This window comes from Aquarana catesbeiana, linkage group LG11 (genome assembly GCF_042186555.1).
Source record: "Aquarana catesbeiana isolate 2022-GZ linkage group LG11, ASM4218655v1, whole genome shotgun sequence".
In the NCBI taxonomy this organism is placed as follows: Eukaryota; Metazoa; Chordata; class Amphibia; order Anura; family Ranidae; genus Aquarana; species Aquarana catesbeiana.
This window is the reverse complement of record NC_133334.1, coordinates 71520641-71548251: the sequence shown is the minus strand read 5'-3', so window position 1 is coordinate 71548251 and position 27611 is coordinate 71520641. Positions and strand designations below refer to the sequence as shown.

At 42.9% G+C, this 27611-nt stretch overlaps 2 protein-coding genes across 2 annotated transcripts in view; one reads left to right on the top strand and one right to left on the bottom strand.

Annotated features, from left to right (window-relative positions):
* The window catches only part of MUC15 (mucin 15, cell surface associated), a 36602-nt gene extending 33130 nt beyond the window's left edge, over positions 1-3472 (bottom strand). Inside the window, exon 1 of the mRNA XM_073604549.1 lies at positions 3362-3472. The gene's annotated coding sequence lies outside the window, so the exon portion shown is untranslated. The remainder of the gene's footprint in view (positions 1-3361) is intronic.
* ANO3 (anoctamin 3) overlaps positions 1-27611 on the top strand; it is a 620027-nt gene that overhangs the window by 496453 nt on the left and 95963 nt on the right. The gene's annotated exons all lie outside the window — the stretch shown is intronic.

Sequence of the window (27611 nt, the reverse complement as noted above, 5' to 3'; positions counted from 1 at the left end):
TGCTCGGAATCAAGGAATGACTGGGAAGAGTTCGGTCTTGTAAACTAGCGTTCATAATCTAGAATTAACATTCGTGACGCCACAATTGAGGAGATGTCGAAATGCAGAGCACATCTTCTTTAATGCGATAATAATGAAGCTTTGCTAGTGATACTGATGTAGTTATGCCAAACGTATTTTCAAAGGCATTTGTTTTGTACGATCTGAAAATCGCGAGTCAACACTCAAACTTCTACTAACACAAAATTAGCAGAAGGGGCCCAAAGGGTGGCACTTGAGAACTTAACCTCCTCTTTGTAGTCTCGTAGTACGTCACTACGTTTGCGTTTGTCAACCAACAATTTGCGGATAGTTAGTATGCTAGACAAAATCCTGCACACACGCTTTTGACATAAATCAGACTCTCGGTTGTACAACAATCCAACCGTGTGTACGAGGCCTTAGTCCATAGGGTTCAATATTGAGTTGGCCCACCCTTTGCAGTATAACAGCTTCAACTCTTCTGGGAAGGCTGTCCACAAGGTTTAGGAGTGTGTATATGGGAATGTTTGACCATTCTTCCAGAAGCGCATTTGTGAGGTCAGGCACTGATGTGGATGAGAAGGCCTGGCTCGCAGTCCTTGCTCTAATTCATCCCAAAAGGTGTTCTAGGTGTTGAGGTCAGGAAGGGGCCATCCCCAAACTGTTCCCACAAAGTTGGGAGCATGAAATTGTCCAAAATGTCTTGGTATGCTGATGCCTTAAGAGTTCCCTTCACTGGAACTAAGACTAATTTCACACTGAGGAGCTTTGCAGGCGCTAAAGTGCTAAAAATAGCGCCTGTAAAGCGCCCTGAAAGAGCCGCTCAATTCACTCCAATGTGAAAGCCCCGAGGGCTTTCACACTGGAGCGGTGCGCTTGCAGGACAGTCAAAAAAGTCCTGCAAGCTGCATCTTTGGAGCGCTGTAGGAGCGGTGTATTCACTGCTCCTAAAGCGCCCCTTCCCATTGCAAACAATGGGGCAGCGCTTTTAACCCGCCAGCAAAGCGCCACTGCAGCAGCGCTTTGCGGCGCTTTTAACTCTTTTTCGGCCGCTAGCAAATAGCGCCGCTAAACCGCAAGCGCCCACCCGCCTCAGTGTGAAAGTAGCCTAAGGGGCAAAGCCCAAACCCTGAAAAGCAACCCCACACCATACTCCCCCCTCCACCAAATTATTTGGACCAGTGTAGAAAGCTAGGTCCATAAAGACATGGATGAGGGAGTTTGGGGTGGAGGAACTTGACTGGCCTGCACAGAGTCCTGACCTCAACCTGATAGAACACCTTTGGGACGAATTAAAGGGGAGACTGCGAGCCAGTCCTATATATAAAAAACAGAGGGGCTTTAAAGAGAGTTATACCAAAATTGTAATACTCGCACACTCCTGGGTAGCCATACATCTCCCACTGCAAACTCCCTGGCCAATTGCTCACTACTATGTACAAGCCTTCTATCCATTTCACACACAGAATAGCTAGCCTTGTAATACGAATTAACTGAATTTTCTTAGTGCATCTGAAGAAGAACCGAGGGACCAGCTGAAAGGTTTCCAGAGGTCTACACAGCTCCTGGATCTCACAGGAGCGTGGCCAGGCAAATATAAAACTTGGGGAGGGTTCTGGAGTGGGCACTGAGGTCACAAAGGATAATTATAAAAATAATAATTACAATTAAACTTATAAAAATTATCAGTAATTCAGGGACTCCTAAAGCTAGAAACTGCCAAGGATTTACCAAATATCAAAAGGTCAGTTTTTTTAAAGTTATGATGTCATCTCACAATGCCAGTGATGATGGCATTGCTGTATCAGAATCAATTAGAGTGAAGTTAGGTTCTCCAGCGCTTAGACCAACTTATTTTCTAAATCAGTCAACTCAAGCCATCTTTTATCCATTGTATTGAATTGTCTCTTCTTTAAACTAGCCTTCAACTTGCTACTGCCACATTTTAAATTGTGCTTTATTATGCACAAGAATGTTATGCATATGTATGAGAGTATATCGTTTTCCTATACATGCTTTCATTTTACAAATAGATTTCTCTGCCTTCAAACGTCTTAATTAGCAAAATGTTGGAGCAATCTCATCTGTACGTGATAGACCCATATGTTAGATGCTAGGGTTTTACTTGCTGTCCAATTTTGGGTGGTTTCTTTAATCAATCACATGTATATTTTATAAATGTATTTTCAACAGGCTTACTGAAACTGTGAGTCTACCCAAAACAGAGATTTTGATAGCAGTTTGAGAGTTATATCTCAGAACTCTTATTTCTCAGTGGCTCTGCACACCTGTTACAAGGGCATCCTGCATCAACTGTTGGGTTTTTCCCATTTATTTTAAATCAGATAGAATATAACAGACGCAGGGGAAATGTTTCAGCTCCAAGGTGAGTAGAAACCAAGCCATGAACTGGGTCAGGGAGATCTCACCACTGGATTCCCCAAGAGGTAGAAGAAACCAGCGATGATTAAGACAGCCAAAAAAAAAAATGTACAGTATCTGAAGCCAAAACTTGTTGGTTTTTATTTTGGATTAGGTAGAGGATGGTTAAAACCAACAGTTTTTTTTAAAGAAAACGCTTTAAAGTAGGGTAATCCGCTCTTGGTTTTTGTCTCAACCACGGTCTCCATTGGAGGATTTCTCCTCTATTCCTCTTGTTATGACTCAAAATGTTGGCTGTTCTGTCTCGTTTGATCCTAGTGAAAATGATCACTAGAACAAATAGAGAAAGTGAGTCTTGCAAGTGGGGGCACATACACTAATAAAACCTGACTACTCCCACCCACAATTTATTAAAAAAAATATGATATATTATTCATAATAATTATTTACACACACACAAATTTTAAACTTGACTGTAGACTTTGTTCTACAGCTGCAATATCACTAATTAGTGGACCAACCCTTTAATTTTTTTTTTTTTAATATATTACCCCCCATCCATCATAACAGAATTTCCCATTCTCCTGTAAAATTATATTTCTGAAAACGTATTATTTCCTTCACCTATTATATCGACAATTTCATGAAGGAATCAAAAAAAAAAAAAAATTCTACTATTCTATTTTCCCACATTTACCACAAGCCATATCTTATTAACAAGGCAGTGCCAACCTGAACATTTTTCATAATCCTTATATTAAATTTTCTTTCACGTTAATGTCATTTTAATGAGTCCTCTGCACCCTGGCTGCCTAATATAAAAAATATGATACATGTGTTTCCAAAGTCAGTCTGACATTTAATTGAAAGCGAATCACAGTAACTGCTAAAAAGTTGACTTGGGTTAAAATAGTGGCAATAAGTCATAGTCTCCCAGAGTAATAAATGAGCACATTACCTTGTTAAAAGAAGTTCAGTGATTGCAGTCAGACAAGTGTGGTGTCCTGTACAGAAAGCAGGTGAATGGCAGAGAAACTGCAGGAGTGGCACATAATGTGAAAGGATAATTAGGCGGGGCCAGGTTTCCCTGTGTGTAATAAAGCACCTGAGAACCAGCCAGACCTGATTTTCTAATTATTCAAAAGTCATTTTACACATTGCCAATTTTTTAATGGCCTTAATGTTTGTAAATTCAGTGTAAGCTCTTTTACATCATGAATATTTGAATTGCTTCAACATTTCAATTTGGAGTCAAGCTGAAATGTATATATATATATATATATATATATATATATATATATATATATATATATATATATATATATATAATTCATTTTATGAGATTTAATAGTGTGATTTAGCTACTAACAATCACCATTGTAACCCCAACCATAAACTTGGGCTATACTGTTGATTAAATCAGTTACATTAATCCAGAGACACGAATAGTGAAAGGTCTGAGAGATAACACATATCAGGAGAGACTACAGAAGCTTCATATATACAGTCCAGAGGAAAGGTGGGAAAGGGGAGACATGACTGAAACCTTTAAATACATTAAAGGTGTGAATAAGGTTTAGGAGGGCAGTGTCTTCAATAGGGAGCCAAGATCAAGAAAACGGGGACATGACCTCAAACTAGCAGTAAGAAAGTTCAAAACTAATCTTAAAAGGTATTATTATACAGAAAGTGTGGATAGTGCTTGTTATAGACTTCTAGCAGAGGTATTGGGTCAGTCAACAGTAAGTGGATTAAAGCATGCTCAGCATGAACAAAGATCCATACTCTGACAAGAAGTTTAAATATATACACTATATTGCCAAAAGTATTGGGACACCTGCCTTCAAAGGCACATGAACTTTAATGGCATCCCAGTCTTCGTCTGTAGGGTTCAATATTAAGTTGGCCCACCCTTTGCAACTAGAACAGCTTTAGCTCTTCACGAAAGGTTATCCACAAGGTTTAGGAGTGTATCCATGGGAATGTTTGACCATTCTTCCAGAAGTGCATTTGTGAGGTCAGGCACTGATGTTGGACAAAAAGGCCTGGCTAACAGAGTTGAGGTCAGGACTCTGTTCAGGCCAGTCAAATTCCTCCACCCCCAACTCACTCATCCATGTCTTTATGGACTTTGCTTTGTGCACTGGTTGACTGTGCAGTCATGTCGGAACAGAAGGAGCCATCCCCAAACTGTTCCCATGAAGTTGGGATCATAAAAATGTCCAAAATGTCTTGGTATGCTGATGCCTTAAGAGTTCCCTTCACTGGAACTAAGGGGCCAAGCCCAACCCCTGAAAAACAACCCCACGCCATAATCCCCCCTCCACCAATCTTTACACTTGGTACAATGCAGTCAGGTCGTTCTCGTACCATTCTCTTGGCAACTGCCAAACCCAGACACGTCCTCCGAATTGTCAGAGAAGCGTGATTTGTCACTCCAGAGAACATGTCTCTAATGCTCTACAGTCCAGTGGCTGTGTGCTTTACACCACTGCATCCGACGCTTTGCGCTGCACTTAGTGATGTAAGTCTTGGGTGCAGCTGCTCGGCCATGGACACCCATTCCCTGGAAAAAGCGGTAGTACAACAGCTACAACGCCATCTTGACACGCATCAACTTCTGGACACTCTACAATCAGGTTTCCGCCCAGACCATGGCACGGAAACAGCACTTCTAAAAGTATGGGACGATGCACTTGAAGCAGTAGATGACGGAGAATCGTGTCTCCTGGTACTGTTAGACCTCAGCGCAGCATTTGACACAGTGGACCACAATACTCTACTTGGCCGGCTCACAGAAGTAGCAGGAGCCACAGAGTCTAGTCTATTCAACATTTACATCCGCCCTCTCCTCAGTATCATCAGAAAATCAGACCTCTGCTTCCATTCATACGCAGACGATACCCAAATCTACTTTCGGATCACCGGACAAAAAGACCACCGTCAGCAACTAGAGAAATGCCTCACTTCAATAGATGACTGGATGACCATTAGTTCCCTCAAACTCAATGGGTCAAAAACAGAACTTCTCTACCTACACGCTAACCAAAATCCCAAAACCAAGACTCCATGGACACCCCCCGCCATCTTCGGACAGACCATTTCTCCGAGCACCAAGGCAAAAAGTCTTGGAATCATCTTGGACCCAGAAATGACAATGGATGCGCAAATAGGATCAGTAGTTAGTGGATCGCACCATCTCCTCCGCAAGTTACGCAGACTCATCCCCTTCATCCCAGAAGATGACAAAGCAGCAGTAGTTGGAACAATCATTAATTCCCGTCTCGATTACGCAAACTCACTCTACCTAGGATTACCCCAATATCAGCTTATGCGCCTACAGGCCATTCAAAACGCGGCGGCAAGACTAATAACAGGAAAAAAACCCTGGGAGTCCATCTCCCCATCCCTGAGGAGCCTACACTGGCTAACAGTAAAGAATTGGATCACTTTCAAGACGCTCTGCCTCACCCACAAATGCATACATGGAAACGCCCCTCAATACCTCAGAGAGAAAATAAAACATTACACACCGAATCGCAATCTGTGATCATCTAGCCAAAACCTCCTCCTCGTTCCCAAATACCGCTACAAAGCAAGGGGAGAACAAAGATTTGCAGTCCAGGGACCTCGGCTATGGAACTCTATTCCGACTCACATCCGTATGGAAGAAAACCATCTGGCTTTCAGGAAAAAACTCAAGACCTACCTCTTCTAGTGAAGTTTGACAACACAACGCATCAGCGCCTTGAGGCGATTCTGTTCGCATTTGCAGCGCTTTACAAAAAATCATTCATTAATTCATTCCATGAAGCTCTCAATGCACTGTTGTTGTGCTAATCTGAAGGCCACATGCGGTTTGGAGGTCTGTAGCTATTGACTCTGCAGACAGTTGGCAACTTCTACGCACTGTGCACTTCGGGGCCTACCACTTCGTGGCTGAGGTGCTGTTGTTCTCAGTTGTTTCCACTTTGTTATAATATCAATAACAGTTGACCGTGGAATATTTAGTAGCAATGAAATTTGACGGATGGACTTATTGCACAGGTGGAAACTTAACACGGTACCACGCTTGAATTCGCTGAGCTCCTGATAGCGACCCATTCTTTCCTAAATGTTTGTAGAAGCAGTCTGCATGCCCAGGTGCTTGATTTTATACACCTGTGGCCAAAGAGGTGATTGAATCCAATGATTTGGCGGGGTGTCCCAATACTTTTGGCAATATAGTGTGTATATATATATATATATATATATATATATATATATATATATATATATATATATATAATGTGTGTGCACTATATTGCCAAAAGTATTGGCCAGCATCTAATTAACAATGCATTGATTTCAGTATTTTTTCAGGATACTGCCAAAGTGTAGTATTCACTCACCTCTAGTGAGTAAGCTTTGCTTCTTTGGTTTGGTTCCAAAAATGGCTTACACAGACAATATACATTTTTCTTCAGTAAGGCCCTGTCCTTCCATTGGGTAAAATTAACTTTTAGGCTGGGTTCACACTATTGCGAATTGGATGTCTGTTTCTCTGCATCCAATTCACATGTCAGGAGATTGTGACCGGCTCTCTATGGCAGTGTTTCTCAGCTCCAGTTCTCAAGGCGCCCCAACAGGTCATGTGTTCAGGAATTCCCTCAGATGAAATGGCTGTGGTATTTACTAAGGCAGTGAAACTGATCAAATCATCTGTGCAAAATAATTAAAAGCCTGAAAACATGACCTGCTGTGGCGCCTTGAGGACTGGAGGTGAGAAACACTTCTCTACGGAGCCGGTTCACACATCTCTGGAGAGGCTCCCGTGCAAATTGCACATAAGTCCTGTGCGTCTTCTGGTCAGTTTCAGGTCTGAATTCAGCCAAAAATTTGGACCGAAATCAGACCTGAAACGGTGAATGGGGATGCACCGGACCCCTGCTGTGAGCTGATCCATGCTGCGGTGTGAACCCAGCCTTAGAAAACAGAACAGCAGATACCTGAAACTAACTGAAGAAGACAATGCAAGGTTGTTGTTGCTCTCCAGGGCAAAGGACACAAAGACAGATATTTCTGGTTTAAGGATTCACTTTAGCTTCAAAGTAAATGTGTACTTTGCCCATGTACAGGTAAAAAACAGGTTAACTTTAAATCTGTCTTCTCCAGAAGCACATACCTTTCAGTAGCAGTCTATTGTTTCCACTATCCATGCTAAAGAGCATGGATAGACTAATATCCCCTGCCATCTATTGTGTTCTGCCATCTGGTGTTTCTGGTTGTCAGAATTCCCAAACAGTTGATGCATCTGATTGGATACAGACACTGTTCAGCCAGCAATTTTCCACTTGGTTCTCTAGATTTTCAGATTGAACCATATCGGGTAGAGGAGTGCTTTGTGTGTGGGCAGCTTCAGGACTGAATCTAGTCTGTCTGATCTGGGATTGCAGTAAAAAAAGTCAAGAGGGCATACTATTAACACACCTTTATTTTATCATCTCCATAAAAGTTCCCCCTATCACATTAGAGCCTCCTCTTCACATTAGGGCCCTTCATTCACATTAGAGGACCCCACATCACATTAGAGATAGCCCCCATCATGTCAGTGTCCCCCCCCCCCCTTCACATTAGAGTCCGCCTCTGTTAACATCAAAGTCAGCCTCCTTCACATCAGAATCTTCAGCCCTCCCTTCAAATCTTAAATACAGCTACAGTATTGAGCCAGGGGGCAGAGCAGGTCTAGACATTGTTAAATAGTTACAAAGTTGGTAAGGCTGAATATAGACAACAGTCCATCCAGTTCAACCTGTGTAGGGATGTGTGTGTGTAGAAAAATAATTTCCCATATCCCCCTGTATTGTTTTCACTAAGATGCCCATCCTAGAGTCTTTTAAAACTATTCATACTTCCATAGACAGAAGCAGGACTTTGATCATTCTCTAAATCCCCACCTAGGACTAACATATTTTGGCCGCCATTACCATAAGACACTGTACATCCTGGTCCGCTTTCTGCACCATGGAAATGAACGATGCAGTGCAGGGAATAGGGGCGCGGCTGTTCACTGCACTTCAGCTCCTTCAATTCCTGATACCAATGTTACTAGTCCTGGTGGGGGGACATGACTGAAACCCGGGGGGGGGGGGGGGGTTGCACTTTTTTTAGGCCTTCTGTCTTTTACTTTCACCTGGTGATCTGGCCAGCCAGGCTTTTGTTTTTCAACAGAACGTGCTGTCCTGAAGATGTAACAGTTAGATGGTTAAGACAAGCCATTTAACACTGACAATGGTGCTTACAATGATCAACCTTCATTTGTTTGTTTATGTAAAACCTTTATCCCAAAAGGTTGCTGTAACTGCTTAAAAAGTGGGAGCTGGAGTTGACCTTCAATTTATTTATTGTATCTAAATCTGCTATTACATCCAAAACTACCCTCTCTGCAGACTAAAGCCAGCCATAGATGGTGTGATTTTCTTTCCTGTAACCGTGGGTTGCAGTAAAGAAAATTGATCAATCCCCCCATCAAAGAATCAAGCTATAAGCTATTGTGTTCTGCTGGTGAGGGAAGGGGGGCTGTCCCGGCCGGGGGAACACACAGTGTATATTGTCAGCGGCTATAGCCGCTGGCAATAATGGCATGACAAATCCAACAGGCTGGTTGTACCCAAGTTGAACCATTAAATGGCAAATGCTAGCCTCATCATCATTAAAGCAGATCTTCAGCTTTCCAAGGACGATCCCACCTCTCCAACCCTCCTCCCATCCTCTGCAGGAATAGGTCTTTGCTTCTTTTTTTTTTTTTTTCTTTACCTCTTCTTTTTTTTTATATAAAGTCTGCCCTGCCTCCCCATGCACCTCACTCACCTTAGGCAAATGACGCACACACTGTCTCCTGGGATATGTACATCACATATCTAGGGAGGCATAGTCTTTCATTGAAGAAAGGAGGATGGGTGAGCCTGTCTGCACATCATCGGGAGGTGTGCCAGCTGTACCTAAAATAGCCAGCAGCCTAGCGATGACGTCACGGGGAAACATGGCGGAGCAGGACCGAGCACTACCAGAAGAGAAGAGTCTCTTATTCTGCACAAAGCTGGATCCGCTGGGTGGGTGAGTATCAAAAGTTAGCAAAACTCACCACCGGGTAGGTAAGTCTTAAAAAAAAATTGGGGGGAAGGTTAAAGTTCCACTTTGAATCAAAAACAAAAAGATATACTGTATGACGTACAAAACATATAATCCCTCTGAGCACAACCCCTAAAAACCTATCCACAGCAATATAGTGTACCAAAATTCACCCTGAGGTTGACAATTGTTCTGCTACCCAGACCACCGACCCAACCCCCCTGTCCCCAAAAGTTCTGAATTTCAGTGCATTTTGCTTACAGCTTCTTTAGGAGAGTTGTGTTCAAACTTACTGTATCCAGATAGACTTCTGCACATATAGATATGGGAACCACGTAAAGCCCTAACAGATGAATCCACTCTACGTTCTCCAAGTAGGCAGTGGTATCACTCTGTCCTCTAGTGTATATACAGTATGTATGAGTTCTCTGGCTGTCATGCTTATGTTTTGACTTCAATGCTTTCTTAGTCACTAAAACAAATGTTCTCAGTCACTGAAAAAAATATACTGCAGATATAAGGAATTCTAATATTTTCCTCACACTTATTTACAATATGCTTGTTATGGGTTTGTTATTTACGCATATTAATGTCAGACACAGTTAAGAAGCTAGCATTTTCAGGAGGAGCCCATTGAAGGCTCCCATACTTTATGACAAGAGCGTAATGTGGAGACCTAAGGATACTCTTTGTTCTGCACTAAATTAATTACTAGGGAATGTGGTGACAAGACTGATTCGGTTGGGGGAACACCATTTCATGGTTGGCCACCAAAATACTCTTTGAAGTGCAGGTATACCAAAAAAACTAACTTTTAACAGGTATAGGCAAATGCTGGTATACAAAGTCATTGGAGGCAAGATCTCTTAATCTCAGTTCCCATGACCCATCACTTGAGGCCATTACTGAGAGATCTCATTCCGGGGACGGAGTTACAGACGATTCGAATCTCATCCGGTTCAGCAGTAACAGGCTGAGATTCAAACCATGTTTGGGCAGGCTGATTGTACCCAAGCTGCTCATTCGATCAACTGATCAACTTGTTATAGCCGCTAGCAATAATCACTGTGTTCTCCTAGCGGGGACAGCTTCCCATGTCCCCCCCGCCGGGACAACACTATGGCTGGCCTCGACTCCACTAGGAGATCTTTATTACTGGAATGCCCAGGAGATAATAGACCCAATAGTTTCACCAATAGCCAAATACATAATTTAGGCTGGAGTGACTGTTTAATAAATAGCTGCTTCAAATGCGCTATTTTGACTTTTCTCTTCATGTGAATGTTAAATAGAAAACAATGAGTTGGTTCTGTAGCATATATACAAAACAGCCCCCTGCTAAATGATAAAGGCTGAAAGGCAACTGGAAAGACCGGTTGTTTTTATATCATCTCAGATGAATGGAGAGAATCTTGGAGCTTGCTAGCTAGAAGGATATTGATTACAGAGTCTTTTATTCTGTTTTGTACTGAAGAACTTTTTTGTCCACCCTCCATAATATAGAGTTCCGGTTGTATCATTTTCCAGCCAAATGTAAAGGATAGAAATTGAAAGCCTTCCAAATTTAGACCCACAGTTAAGTGGTTGAAGTTCATTCAGTATGAATAAATTGCCCTTTGAACTATGTTTCCGATGTCCTAAACGTTTTCCTTTTATCTTTTTATAAATATTCAGCACAATTATATGGGTGATTTATCTGCTATTGTGCTCAATATTTAGTGTGTATTCAAGTGTGGAAAAAGCTTGTGCAAATGGGTGACTAAGAATGTATATATGCATTTATATTTATGTTTTCTAATAGTGTCTATGCCCTTCAATGTAGATCATATTGTGCATGTATTTAGCATTAGTCCTGCTGCACTGATAGGGGTTAGGCTCTTTCATAATTATGCATTTTCCTGTGTGTTTTGGCTTCTTGCTCATATTTAAGAATGGAACTGCTCATACGTTAGGGTTGGGGTTTAAAGGGACCCTGTTCTCAGACTATTAATTATAACAACAATCTTCTCGTAATATTATATTTGTATGTAATAATAATAACAATCTAAACACATCCCAAATCCAGGATGCACGAGCCCCGTGTCTCACACACTCCCCTTTGCAGACACTGCAGCTCATGGTGGGAGGGTTTCAGCAACAGTGGCAGTGCTGTCAATCCAGAAAGCAATGGGCAGGACTAGGAGTGGCCGGGGGCTGATTGACAACCTACAGACTTGTGAATCAGCAGTTAAAAAGATGATCACACCCCCTATCCAATTGCAGTGTAAGCAGGCACAGCCTACATGAGTGGCAGCTCTGCTTTGAATTTAGGAACAGTGCAGCAGCATTGTCATCCCATCAATGGTAGCTACACTTGATGAACTTCATGAGGATCAACTTGTATTTGTGGGACATTGCAGGGGAACTAAGAAAAAACTGTTAGGCCTGTTTTTACCACCCCCTAACCTCCTAAGGAGCATGGTAGTTAAAAACACCCTCCCACATCCCAGTAGCATTGGAGAGAGGTGAAGATCACAGGCTGATGAGGCTGTGAGGAATAAACTAAGTATTTGAACGTAGTCCAATCCCCCTAGACATAACAAACTTTTAACCACTTCAATACAGGGAACTTATACCCCCTTTCTGCCCAGACCAATTTTCAGCTTTCAGTACTCACACTTTCATTGCCAATTACTCAGTCATGCAACACTGTACCCAAATACATTTTTTTTATCATTTTTTTCACACAAATAGAGCTTTCTTTTGGTGGTATTTAATCACCACTGGGTTTTCTATTTTTTACGACATAAGTGATAAAAGATCGAAAATATTGAAAAAAAGTTTTTTTGTTTCTATGATAAAATTTTGCAAAAAAGTCATTTTTGTTCATAAATTTGGGCCAAAATTTATACTGCTACATATCTTTGGTAAAAATAACCCAAATATGTATATATTATTCAGTCTGTGTGAAAGTTATAGAGTCTACAAGCTATGGTGCAAATCATTGAAAATTTATCACACCTGATGTACTGACGGCCTATCATTTCTTGAGGCCCTGAAATGTCAGGAAAGTACAAATACCCCCCAAATGACCCCTTTTTGAAACGTAGGCAGTCCAAGGTATTTAGTAAGAGGCATGGCGAGTTTTTTGAAGTTGTAATTTTTTCCCATAATTCTTGGGAAAATGAAGAAATTATTTTTTTTTTACATACAATTGTCATAATAACAAGTTATTTCTCACGCACAGCATATGCATACTTCTAATTACACCCCAAAATACATTCTGCTACTCATCCCGAGTATGGCGAAACCACATGATTAATCACTCTTTCTCATGTAGGTTTATGTAAAAACGGCAAAATGTCGCCAAATAGGGAGGTTTTACTTTAAAAAATGCCATTAAAAGTGACCACAGGTCCAGAACAATGTAACAAGTGGATAAAAAAGTTCTCACATAAAAATCTGCAGATCAGAGTAACGTGGTATCGCTGGACATAAACTCCACCCAGCGATACCACGCTACTCTGATCTGCAGATTTTTATGTAGCGACTTTTTGCCTTTTTTACATAAACCTCCATGAGGAAGAGTGATTACCCAGCACCAACAGCCGTGACGCTACCCTTCTCTACCACCAGTGGATGGATCCTTTATGATGTGTGATTTCATGCGTGATTAGACTCCTATAATATGGAGTCTAGCAATCTGGTAAGGGCACATCTTGTATCTATGTGGTGAAAGACACACTTGGGTGTACAGTCGCTCACTATCATTTGGACACGTATTACAACAATATATCACTTTATTTCTGTATGGACCTGTATGGAAATCTTATGGACTGATTACTGTCACTTTATTTAATTTCACATGTTATATTATTATTTTGTATTTAGCGTCAATTATTGATTAAATGTATTTTGACACCATTTGTTCTGTTGTGTAATTGCCAGCAGTTTTTTCATGCTTTTTGTTTTTCATTTTTACACTTTCACCTGCACAATCACAACCCCTCCCCATTTCTAACACATAGCATGTACATAGCAAAAATTACACCCCAAAATACTTTCTGCTACAGTACTCGTCCCAAGTATGGTGATACCACATGTGTGAGACTTTTAGACAGCTTGGACACATAGCGAGATCCAACATGCAGGGAGCACCGTCAGGCGTTCTAGGAGCATACAGTAAATTACACATAACATTTCCTAACAACCTATTACATTTTTGAAGGCCCTGGAGCACCAGGACAATTGAATTACCCACAAAATGACCCCATTTTAGAAAGCAAACACCCCAAAGTATATTCTATGAGGCATAATGAGTCTTTTGAATGGTTCATTTTTTCCACAAGTCTTCGGAAAACGTGGAAAGAAAATGAAAACTTTTTTTACATAAAGTTGTCAATTTATATGATATTTCTAACACACAGCATGTAACATAGCAAAAATTACCCTCCAAAATACATTCTGTTACTCGTCCCGAGTATGGTGATACCACATGTGTGAGACTTTTACACAGTCTGGCCACATAGAGAGGTCAAACATGCAGGGAGCACCGTCAGACGTTCTAGGAGCATAAATTACACAACTAATTTAATTCCTACTTATTACACTTTTGAAGGTCCTGGAGCACCAGGACAGTGGAATTACCCAAAAAATGACCCCATTTTGGAAAGAAAACACCCCAAAGTATATTCTATGAGGCGTGGGCTGTAGATAGGTACTCGGGTACTCTGATGGGCTGGTGACAGGTACTCAGCTAATCTGATGGGCTGCAGATAGGTACTTGGGTACTCTGATGGGCTGGAGACAGGTACTTGTGTACTCTGATGGGCTGCAGATCGGTACTCGGGTACTCTGATGGGCTGGTGACAGGTACTCGGGTACTCTGATGGGCTGGTGACAGTTACTCAGGTACTCTGATGGGCTGGTGACAGGTACTCAGATACTCTAATGGGCTGGTGACAGGTACTCAGATGGGCTGGTGACAGGTACTTAGGTACTCAGATGGGCTAGTGACAGGTACTCGGGTACTCTGAGGGGTTGTGACAGGTACTCGGGTACTCTGAGGGGTTGTGACAGGTACTCAGGTACTCTGATGGGCTGGTGGCAGGTACTTGGGTTCTCTGATGGGCTGGCGACAGGTACTCGAGTACTCTGATGGCTGGTGACAGGTACTCAGATGGGCTGGTGACAGGTACTCAGATACTTATATGGGCTGGTGACAGGTACTTTGATGGGCTGGTGACAGGTCCTCTTTATTACTGGGGGGGGGGAATCAGTGTGATTGGGTGTGCACTGCAAGCGGTAAGGAGCTGTTACCGCAATCTCCTCCTCACACACGATCGTTAAATTTTACACTAGCCTGAAGTTCATCAGGGAGTGACATACTTGTGTATTTTAGCAGACTTTTAGGCGATGATCTATCAAAACTGGAAGAGTGCAAAATCTAATGCAGCTGTGCACCGTAGCCAATCAGCTTCTAACTTCAGCTTGTTCAGTTAAGCTTTGACAAAAAAAACTTGGAAGTGGATTGGTTTCCATGCAGAGTTGCACCAGATTTTGTACTCTTCAGTTTTAGCAAATCTCCCCAAAAAGAGAGCGTTTCCTCCCAGCTAGTCTGTGTATATCAATACAGGCCAATGCCTCATTGGTTGGCATAGTGCGACTTCTGATTGGTGAGCCAGAGATTGACTTGAATTTTCCCGGGAAGTTAAGTATTGATTACGGGTTGGCCTCCCTTCATTGCATATCCCAGCATGGGATCCTTTGAAGTGAGTTTGTGTACAATGAGGTTTGAATCCCATTGTTTGTACACAAAAGCCTGGGCCCTGTCTTGTCTGGTCTTCTCATAGATATGTGTGAAGATACTATCTTCCGGCCTGCATGGATACAAGCTAAATGATATATATTCCTAATTACAATATTTTACAGCTATTAATGGAGATTTCACATCAACTCATGAGGCAACAATGCTCTCCCTCAATTGCCATCTTCTTCTGACGTTCTATCTCAAGCTTCTTCTTTCTTTGGCCATTGGGAGGCCAGTGATTAAATAATTTCTTTACATGCATGTTGGTGTTACATTATCCTGGCACCTGAATCCATTCTTGCCATCTTCTAGAATAGATGCTGAAGGTGGATCAAGAGTGGGCACTGCACTATGCATGCAGGCAAATAGTATAAAAAAATTGGATAGTTTTTTAGCAAAAAAGACTTACAATGTCTCTGTTGCAGAAAAACTTTTCTAAGGCTTTATTTCCACTTTTGCTCATGAATTAACTTGTTTTCTCATGAATCATTATAATTTTCTCGTGAAAGGTTCTTCAGATTGAATGATTTGGAACCATGAATGTGGGTGACTTTATTTTCTCCTTTCTTCTTTGATACCTCACAAAATGTAACAATTAATGCCAGTCTGAAGCTAGTGTTATGACAAAGGAAGGATAGCTCATAACAAATAATTCTCAATTTTTTTATGCGTTGACTTTTATATACAACACTAAATTGAAGATATAGTGAAGTAGAATAATAAGGGTGCAAAAGTGAGATACTGGTTCTGTTTCGTTTTGTATGCATTCTAAATACTGTTATTTGTTACTTTAGGAAATAAAAATGGCTTATTTGCAAAATTAAAGCATTGTTAAATCCAAAAACAAATAGATGTACTACATAGCAGCGTAGCAGTCCTTAAATGGTTGCATTAGTTTTCTTTTTTCCTTTTATTTTTACCGGGTGGACCTGAAAGTAACACCCTTCCTATCCTAGGGTGACACTCACTCACCATGCCATGTCTATAGTGCAACAGTAGGCTGAAGTGCTCATTTACCCACCAGGCTCAGATGCAGGACCCTTTAACTCCTTTTCCCACAACTCCCTGGGTTCCTTGACATGCCCAGGGAAGATGAGTACCTCTACTTCCTTCCCTCAGCAGCTCAGAGAGTCCAAAGTGCAACCCCATAGTGTAGCATAAAAAATAATATAAATTAAAATTTATTGAAAAATAGAAATGCACTTGTAAAAGTAGACATCTGTAGGACATGGCATAAAGATGACTTTGGAGCCAGAAATGTCCTAGGGGCAGTCAGAGAATTCCCAACATGGCTAAGTGACAGCGGCTTTCTTCATCTTCAACACACTTTATCCCCAGGCAGTGGCCAAGGCTGGTGTTTCTCTGGCTGCCCCTCTGGCTGCCCCTCTGACATTTCTGGCTCCCAAGTCACATTTGCCCTACACATTCGTACTATTGTGAGTGCGTATATATTTTTCAATAAATCGTCATTTATATTATTTTATGCTACACTATGGGCTTGTGCTGTTTCTTTTGTTTTCCTCCAGTGGTTGGAAAGTGATCGCTCTCTAAGGTCTTCTAGCTGCAGCTCCTAGTTTTAGTTATTATTAACACTCTAGGCTATTCTACGCAGACCTTTTAATACTGTTGATAGATATCATTAGTATTGTCATTTACCAACCATTTTCCAGAATTTCCATCCCTTATTTCTTTTTCAAATGTTTTATTAATATACAATCCAACAGATAAAAAACAATATGTAGAAGGTTACAGCACATAATAAGCCAAATAAAACTAAATACAAAAGAAAAATAAAATTGCTCTAGTCCCATACACGGTGTCCCTAAACAGGGAACGATCAATTGACACCGTTCGAAGAATCCAGGAGATCCAAAGTACGTTGCAGAAAACAAGGGAACAAGGTGTTCCAACATAGGACTAGGCATGACTAAATTGAAAGCATTTGTCATAGAAAAATATATTGTTAAGAGTAAAAAAAATAACAAAAAATAAAAATAAAGGAAAATGATCTCTATAACCATTTGTTACCAAGGCAAAGCCTGGTGGCCTAGTAGGCTTTTAAAGTGGATGCATGTAAACGATCCAATAGGGTGAAGAAGAAAAGAAAAAGCAATAATGGGAATGAGGAAAAAAGGAAAAGAGAAGGAAAGATAGAAGGGAGGAGTTCACGGGGCCAGCGCCAGAAAATCGCTAAATTGAGAGAAGGGCATTATCAAACCTAGAAGGTTGGATATATGTGACCCGCGGTTGCCAGAGCCAAAGGAATTTACATTGGGCATCCAAGAGGATAGCTGTCAACTTCTCATTCACCATGATGTCATTCATGCGATTCTTAACCGCCTCAAAACTGAGTACTCCAATGGTTAACTTAGTTGCAGTAAAAAGATGTAGAGCCAGTTGGCGCTCTGGAGGAAGCAGTTCAGTAATTGGTTTGCCAAGAAGAGCTTCGTAAGGATCCCTCTTGAGATTAACATGAAATATATTGCGAAGAAGAGTGTACAGTAAATTCTGACCCATAACCTGCAAGCCTTCTTTGGACACGATCACCATATATGTGCAATAGTGCCCTCCTGTGAACATCCTCTGAAGCAAAGTAGGGAATAAGTTGGGATAAAATGGGCAGTCTAACCAGCATATAGTACCATCTGTTTAAAACTTTGTATGTATTTTCTAATATGATAATGTTTTTTGAACATTTTGAAAGTGCAATAGTCATGATTTGTCAAACTCCATCCCTTATTTCTTTTTTGATACTTTCAGTTTTTATCCATTTTGTATGATCCATCCACTTGGTGGAATTATTACAATTACTATCCACGTTATTACTGGTTTATCAGACCACTCCTGTGCACTATGGTTTGTCTGGGCTTTACAAGCTCATTCATTCACATATTTATTCAGAGAGGCCATGCCTGACAAAAAAGAGATAGTTGGCCAAGTGATCCATGGCCTGGTTCATACCTATTCATTTTTTTTTGCTTTTTGCAGAAACTCACTACAGTCCATTTAACATGGTTTCCTATGGGACACATTCACATCTATGCTTTTTTCAGCTGCTGCGTTTTTGGAAAGGGTCAGGGATCTTTTTAAAAGCAAAACGGTGCGTTTTTGGTTCAATAGACTTCAATGGAGAAGCTGCAGAAAATCATGTAGTGTGTTTTTGCTGCGATTTGCATCTTTTTAATCTACTCAACAACAAATTGGCCCAAAAAAAGCATAAAAATGCAAAACGCATCAAAAAAAGGTGCGGAAAATGCATCAAAAAAGCATGTGCAAAAATGCACCACAACAAGCTTTGCAGAAACTGATCAAAAGCACACTGCATAGGTGTGAACCAAGCCTGCAACCTGAGAGGCCTTGTACTGTCAGAATAGTTATGCAGGCAGCTGGGCCAGGGCCTGAGGCCCCGTTCACATTTTGACTTTGCGATTTGCACACGATTCGGCATGTCACATAGGGCAGCTCATTCACGTAAATGGGCTGCCCTATGCAAGTTTCGGGCAACAAGCTTTACACAATTTGTGAAGGCATGGTTTACCTGTGATCCTGACGCACAACAAATGTGGCAGAATCACATCACATCACATGTTTGGGTTGCCGTTAGTGGTGTATTTAGGTTTTATGCTGCCCTAGGCCTGACTAAATTCATGCACCCCCTAATTTAAATAGAACCCACCCCTTCCTGTCAAAGCCACACCCCTTCCCTTTCAAGACATGCCCTAGCATCTGTAATCCACACTCCTATCTCTTTAGGCTCCACCTTTTCCTCTTAGAGCTCCGCCTCTTCCACTTTGTACATTAGCACACACAATCACGCACCATTCACTCAATACTTACATCAATCAATCCATCATAAAACTGACATGATGGTGTTTTTAATAACTTAGATAACTTTAATTAGACTTATCAGTGCCCATCAGTACAGTCCTATCATTGCAGCCTCATCAGTGCTGTCTCTATCAGTGTCCATTAGTGCCGCCTATCAGTGCCCATCAGTGCCGCTTATCAGTGCTCATCAGTGCCGCCTACTAGTGCTCATTTGTGCAGCCTACTAGTGCCCATCTGTGCCGCCTACCAGTGCCCATCAGTGCAGCCTACCAGTGCTCATCAGTGCAGCCTATCAGTGCTCATCAGTGCAGCCTACCAATGCTCATAAGTGCAGCCCACCAGTGCCCATCAGTGCAGCCTATCGGTGCTCATCAGTGCAACCTACCAGTGCTCATCAGTGCAGCCTACCAGTGCTCATCAGTGCAGCCTATCAGTGAGGCATACCAGTGGCCATCAGTGCAGCCTATCAGTGCCACCCTCCAGTGCTCATCAGTGCCGCCTACCAGTGCCCATCAGTGCCGCCTATCAGTGCTGCCTCTCAGTGCTCATCAGTGCAGCCTCTCAGTGCTCATCAGTGCAGCCTACCAATGCTCATAAGTGCAGCCTATCAGTGCCGCCTATCAGTGCCCATCAGTGCCGCCTATCAGTGCTCATCAGTGCAGCCTATCAGTGCCACCTATCAGTGCTGCCTATCAGTGCCCATCAGTGCAGCCTACCAGTGCCGCCTATCAGTGCCCATCAGTGCCGCCTATCAGTGCTCATCAGTGTAGCCTATCAGTGCCCCCTACCAGTGCCCATCAGTGCAGCCTAAGAGTACTGCCTCATCAGTGGCAATCAGTGAAGCCTCATCAGTTACAAAATATCACAGCTTACTAGTGTATATTAATTATGTTTTGATTATAGCATCGAGAACTTTGCAGTGCATGCATGTTCACTGAATGTGGATTGTTTAATGGGTTTGCATTGATTTCAGCATGGAGCACTTTGCACATGCTGGAATCTATGCAAACTTATTAGACAGTCCACATTCAGTGAAAGTTCATATACTCCAAAGTGCTCCATGCTTTAATTAATATACACTAGTAAACTGTGATATTTTGAAACTGATGAGGCTGCACTGATTGCCACTGATGAGGCGGTACTCTTAAGCTGCACTGATAGGCTGCACTGATGGGCACTGGTAGGCTGCACTGATGGGCACTGGTAGGCGGCACTAATAGGCTGCACTGATGAGCACTGACGAGCCCCCTAGGCCAAGATACGGCACTGGTTGACATTGAAAAATAATGGCACCCTAATGTGCACAGCTCATTGTGCTGCGATTGCTTCACGATGTGGGATCGCAGGCAGAGTTGCAGTGATTCTGCCCGCAATCCCAAATCATGAGATGTGAACGGGCCTAATAGTAAGCCGCATCTCCAAAAGACTCAGCTGCTGTGGGGATCCCCTCCCCAATTGCTACCAGAGTACTCCAAGCCCTTTGTCCTTGGGTTTTAGATCCCTCCAGCTGTTCACTTGGGTTGCCTGAGCTAACCTGGACTTGATTAAGAGGGAAGCTGTCTACGAGGATAAAATCAGGTAGCTGTGTTCTCAACTGTTTAACTGAAGTAGGTATTCTCAGCTTGACTCTCTGTTGGTACAGATTCTTGTAGAGATTATGCTATGTATCTAGATGTTACCCGGACTAAGCCACAGAGACTTTGCTGTGAAGAGTCCATGTTTGTGCAGCTTTCATAATCTGTTTTGTATTATTCTGCAGTGTATGCATTCTCTTTGCCATTCTGAGCCTTGTTTAATTCTAATAGGGCGTACACACGGTCGGACTTTGTTCGGACATTCCGACAACAAAATCCTAGGATTTTTTCCGACGGATGTTAGCTCAAACTTGTTTTGCCTACACACGGTCGCACAAAGTTGTCGGAATTTCCGATCGACAACCACGCGGTCACGTACACCACGTACGACGAGACTAGAAAAGGCCGGTTCAGAACCAAGCGCGGCACCCTTTGGGCTCCTTTTGCTAATCTCGTGTTAGTAAAAGTTTGGTAAGAGACGATTCGCGCTTTTTCAGACTCGTGGCTTTCAGATCGTTTTCTGCCGTTCAGTTTGTGCTTGTGGGTTTGTATCTGCTCTTCAGTGCATTCTTGTTCGTTCGTTATTGGTTTTCAGGTCGCTCTTCACAGGCCTTGCTGTTCTTCAGTGCGTTCTGTTACTTCGTTCTGAGCAGCCGACCGTTTTCTAGCCATGTTTCGTATGCGTACTCCTCGTAGAGTTCGTGCTGTGCGGGGGCTTGGTGTTGGGGTCCTGACCTTGACACAAGTCCAGTCCATGAACAGGGTGGGGAGGAGTTCATGGACCAAGAATTGGTTGCTTCAGCGTGACCAGTTCTCTCATATGCCTTTGCTCCGTGAGATCCGTGAGAATAATCCTGATGATTTCAGGAACTTTCTCCGGATGACGGACCCCGTGTTTCACAGTTTGTTGGCTTCGCTGACCCCCTATATCAGCAGGCAGGATACCTGCATGAGGCAAGCCATCACTGCGGAGCAGAGGTTGGTCGCTACCTTGCGGTATTTGGCCACAGGGAGAAGTCTGCAGGACTTGAAGTTCTCGACAGGCATCTCCCCCAGGCTCTTCTTTGTGGACATTTACTGCTTGTGTTTGTTTGAGCTGACCCTGACAGAAATGTGTTGAGTGCAGAAAATGGCGTGATTGTGTAACCTTATACAAAGCACTGTTGGCTGTTATTTACTAAATGCAAAGACACTTTTCACTACAAGTGCACTTGCAACTGCACTGAAACAGCACTTGTAGTGCAAAGTGGATTTGCCCTTAGGAAATTACCCCCATTTTCTCATAAAACAACAATTACATCACCCCAAAAGTGTTGTAGCGTTGAGACAATAATCCACACATTCTTGATGAACAATCTTTTTAATACCTGCACAATCACATGTGCATTTACCAAAGGTTTTTCTGACAAACCAACATGTTTGTTGTATAACAATTTTTGTGGTGTCATTATCCAAAATCAAAATGTGCATTTTATAGAAAACAGGCCTGTGTAAAACCCACAAGAAAGACACAAATCTTGATCTTACAAAGTTCACATTTGGTAGAACTGGAAGGCAATATCAGACATGAGTATTTAGGAACTGTGTTTGATATTGCGTTCAGATGGGGGGAAATCACCCCAGGAAAAGCCAAATTTGGAAGATGCACACAAATTTCCCAATGTCAACATGTGCTATCTGCCATCACGGGGGATGAAGGGATGTGTTTTGGGGGAGAAAGCCCTTCCTCACCGCTACTTTATTATTGAGGAAGGGGTTGCACCCCCAAAGCGCGTCCATTGATCTCCCGTGATGGCAGATAGCACATGTTGGCACACGGTGTGCATCCTCCAAATTTGGCTTTGGGAAAAATCACAAAAACATTTAGCACATTGTAGCACACAAAAGAAGAAAGTGATTTGGAGGGGCTTTAAACTCGCCCTAAAACATCAATGATGTTTTTATATTTTGGAATAACATCATTGATGTTTTGCTTGATGTTTTCCAATTGTAAATTACACCCCATGATCTCCCCGATCAGGATCTGGGCACTTTTGGATGTGAAAGGATCTTCATCCACAACCTCACAATCACCTAAAAAGAGAGGAACCCCAAAATAAATTAGGTTTGCAAAAAAATGCCGCCATCCATCTCTTACGTGAGCCTGTGGTCGCAGACACTCACCTGTTGTGGTGACTAGTTCCACCACGTCTTCATCCTCCATCCACGTGCTCATCTTGTGTTGTTGGGATTTCCCCTTCTTCCAGGGGGGGGGGGGCTCTGGTCTCCTGGGATGAGGGGTGTCCTCCGAGTCTTTTCTCCCCTATGTAAAACAAAAATGGTATAATTAGCACACAGATATTTGATGGCAGAACTATAAAGATGAAACATTGCTTGGAAGTGGGGTACAATGATCTATTTTAGCCGAGTTCCAAGATGTAGCTTTTTTAGTGTCCTTTGTCAAGCTGCAATACTTTACCTGTTTGGTACAAGCTTCACAGATGGAGACCCCCTTATAATATACACTGGAGCACCTGTGTGCCCCCCCCTAATAAAAATGGTGTTCTGGGGTCCCACACTAGTGCTCCAGTGTCCAGATGTGAAAACAGCTGCTGAGTGTCCTCTCCTTACACACAATCTAGTTGGCATTTCATTCTAGTAACAAACCCATCTACACAACCCAATTCTTTGAAGCCAAGTATAGGGCGTCAAAATGGTGGCCAAATGCATATGGCCTAAACAATGGTATTTTATCGTCCGAAATAAAAATGTGTGATCCGAACGAATAATGTGCCCATGAACATGAAAGTTGCCATTTTAAACTGTACAACAGTTCCTAAAAGCACATGGAGCAGCACGAACGTAATAAACACAAGAACAATAGGAACACAGCACAAATACTTACTTTTTTGCAGCACTCTCCGGATCTTTCTGTACTGCTCATGTTCTCGTAATTTCAGGTCCGACCACCGCTTCCTGAGCTGATCTTTCGATTGTCGTACCCCGAATTTCCGGTGCAGACTCCTGACCACTTTCGCCATGATCTTGGCCTTTCGGACATTGGGGTTGGGGTAAGGCCCATACTTTCCATCATAGTCGGCCTTCTTCAGGATGTCCACCATTTCCAACATCTCCCCAAAGGACATATTTGAGTCCTTTAATCTCCTTCTGGATCGGGACATTTCAGGCTCCGGCCTTTCCTCCCCCTCCTCCTCGTTGCTACAATTAGCACGATCCTGCTGTCTATCCGCCATGTGCTCTTCCCCCACTGCGCCGAACGAAAAGGGGTGGGGAATAGACTAGAAAGAACGTCAGGGGCGGGCGGAGTTATACGCATGCGCAGTGTGTATAAATCGTAACGCGCGCGTCTTACGTACGATCTGTGAGCGGAGGAAGGAGCATCGGAGACGCTGATCGTGCTAACGAAGGTAAGATCTAAACTTGGGCCTATACTGCTTCGAAATGGAAGCCTATATTGTAACAAGATTAGGGGAGTTTGGCCTGACATTAGGGTTTGTCTTGTGTTGTGTCTTGCAGAGAAAATGGATGGGTTCAACGACCACAATTTCCTGCCCCTGTTTATTGACAAGTACAGGGAGCTGCCCTGTCTGTGGCAAGTGAGACACCCCCACTATAACCATAAACAAAAGAGGCAGGCAGCGCTGGAGAAACTGCTGGAGTTAGTGAAGCCGGTGGTCCCCACAGCAACCATCCCTTATTTAAAAGCAAAAATTGGTGGCCTGAGGAGCACATATCTTAGGGAGCGCAAGAAGGTCACAGATTCCCAGAGATCCGGAGCTGCAGCAGATGACATTTATGTCCCCAGGCTGTGGTACTATGAGAGACTGCGATTTCTGTCAGACCACACTGAAGTCAGGGAATCCCTCTCCACTCTTCCTTCCACGCTTCCTTCCACCCCAGCTGAGGCTTCCGATGTCCAACCTGGGCCTTCCAGCCAGGAAGAAGTGGAGGAGCCCAGCTGGAGTCAGGTATAGCATTCTTCTACAGATTTCTGGGCAATAAATAAATGATGTTTACTAGATGTTATTATTGATCACTAATTGCTGATTAAAAAAAGTGTTTTACATATCAATAGACAGTAGTGGGCACCCAAAATTGGGACAAGAATGCAAAATGCTGGGCTCAGAAGGATAGTCTGTTATATTTGTTAACATTCAATTTGCAGCAGTCAGGAGGTGAAAATTGTGTGTGATTGATGAATAAAAAACTCAAACTATGTCCCTTTTTCATACACAGGAAGACCTCAGTCAGGAGGAGGCTGTGGAATGTGGCAGTCAGGAGGAGGCGGGGATTAGTGGCAGTCAGGAGGAGGCGGGGATTAGTGGCAGTCAGGAGGAGGCGGGGATTAGTGTCAGCCAGGAGGAGGCGGGGCTAAGTGTCAGCCAAGAGAAGCCTGGGACAAGTCGCAGCCTGACTGAGTCTCAGGTTCCTCCCCTCCGCCTGCCATACAAAAGGGCCAGGAAGGCCACTCCCAGTCCTGTGCAGGATTCAGCATACAGGCTGATCCAGGAGGCTTCGGCGTCCCTCAGAGCCTTCCCCAGTCCTGCAGAGGCCTTTGCCTGCATGGCTGCCACCAAATTGCAGGGCATGCAGGAGGGCCAACGCAGGATCTCTGAGGACCTGATTTATAAAGTCCTACGTAAGGGGTTGAGTGGGGAACTGACACCCAAGACGGATGTCATTGAGATCGACGATCCTCCTCCTCCTCCTCCTCCTGCTGCCACAACTCCACCACCACAGCCAAAGCCTGGAAGGAAGCGTGGAAGGAAGACCAAAGAGTGATTGCCCTGGGTTCAGTCTGGTCTGACAAAAGATGCAGTCTCTTGTATGACCACAGCCTGGGGACATAGATGTCATCTGCTGCTTTCCGGATCTCTGGGACTTCTGGACCAGACTGTCCTCCCTTAGATAAGGACTCCTCAGGCCACCAATTTTGCTTTTAAATAATTGATGTCTGCCCTGGGGGTCCAAGGCTTCGTCCACTTCTGCAGTTTCTCCAGCGTTGCCTCCCTCTTTGTTTTTTTTATAGTTGTGACCCCTTAATAAAATTTATTTAGGTAAATTCTACTCTCCTGTGTGTGTTTTCATCCAAAAAGGACAGTTTGTTGGTGACGATTCAGGTACATTTCTAACATAAAATGTGAAATTAACAAGGGACAACAACACCAAACAATCTCCTACAGAGCAAATAGAACAACATATCAATGGTGTCTTGGGAACTTGTCACAAAAAACACACAAATATTTTCGGGAGTACAAATCAAAATCACCAAAAAAAAAAAAAACACAAAAAAAGATTCTACATTAAAGGCAAAAAAAGATACAAAAATATGTTGTCAGATGTGAGAAATCAAAATATATTGAGGGAATCCCGATAAATAGTAACGAAAGAAGTTTGTGAGAAGTGTGTGTGAATATGAGCAGCAAAACTACTTCATTCTTGTCACATTATAAAGAAGAAGAGAGTGCGCTGTATTAAACCATTTTGAACATTGCAGCGTGACGAAAGTGCTGTATCCATTGCGAAGGCTAAGTTTACCAGAACGAGCTGTCCCATCTCGGAATTTCTTCTGAGCATGCGTGGCACTTTCTGCGTCGGAACAGGCCACACACGGTCGGAATTGACGCGATCGGATTTTGTTGTCGGAAAATGTTATCTCCTGCTGTCCAACTTTGTGTGTCGGAAAATCCGATGGAAAATGTCCGATGGCGCCCACACGCGGTCGGAATTTCCGACAACACGCTCCGATCGGACATTGTCCATCGGAAAATCCGACCGTGTGTACGGGGCATAATTCTGTACCTATTTAGTAAACTGCAAATTACAATTACTGTCAGTCTGATCATTTGGCCAATTATCCATCCTGTAATATGAACACAGGAACATGTTACACAAGACCTAAGCTGAAGTGTTTCCTTTCAACTTGTACTATACTCTACAGAGCACTGAGCTGTGTCATTCCAAAGCCACTCCACAATGTTGATTGAACTTTGGAACTTACTAGTAGGATAAGTGATAGCTGGAAGAAATGAAACTTAGTATCTGTGCTTGTGAAAGAAATAGAAACTGGTACTGCAGTGCTGAGATCGTAATTGCTAGCTCTGTATGTAATGTAGTAATTTCTCATAAAATACAAGACAGGATCTTCTTATTCTTAGATTAAGGCCCCTTTCACACTGGGGCGGTAGGGGGCGTCGGCGGTAAAACAGCGCTATTTTTAGCGCTGTTTTACCGCGGTATTCGGCTGCTAGCGGTGCGGTTTTAACCCCCCCGCTGGCGGCCGAAAAAGGGTTAAATCCACTCGTATAGCGCGGCTATAGCCACGGTATAGCCGCGCTGTCCCATTGATTTCAATGGGCAGGAGCGGTTTAGGTGTGGTGAATACACCGCTCCTTCACCGCTCCAAAGATGCGGCTGACAGGAGATTTTTTCTTCTCCTGCCAGCGCACCGCTTCAGTGTGAAAGCCCTCGGGCTTTCACACTGAACAAACAGCGGAGGCTGTTTTGGGGCGGTTTGCAGGCGGTATTTTTAGCGCAATAACGCCTGCAAACCGCCCCAGTGTGAAAGGGGCCTTACAGTGCCTTGAAAAAGTATTTGTAGCTGTGTAGTCACTAGTAACAAACATCCACCAAATCACCCCGCTGCCAGACTTCCATATATCACATCAGAGACAATGAACAGTCATTTGCTTTGTTTTGTTTTTGTTTATTGGGGGGATATAACTTGGTTGAGGAAAGGGGTATATGGGATGCCCATAGATCAGATCACTTTGCCATCATATTTATAGGTTTTACAGATTAGAACTTAGGTTGAGCCTGAAGGAATGATGCGCATGGGAAACAGCTACAGTCTCTTTCCTGCATCACCATGCAGACTATTGCTCCTCCTCTGCTTAACTCCTGCAGAC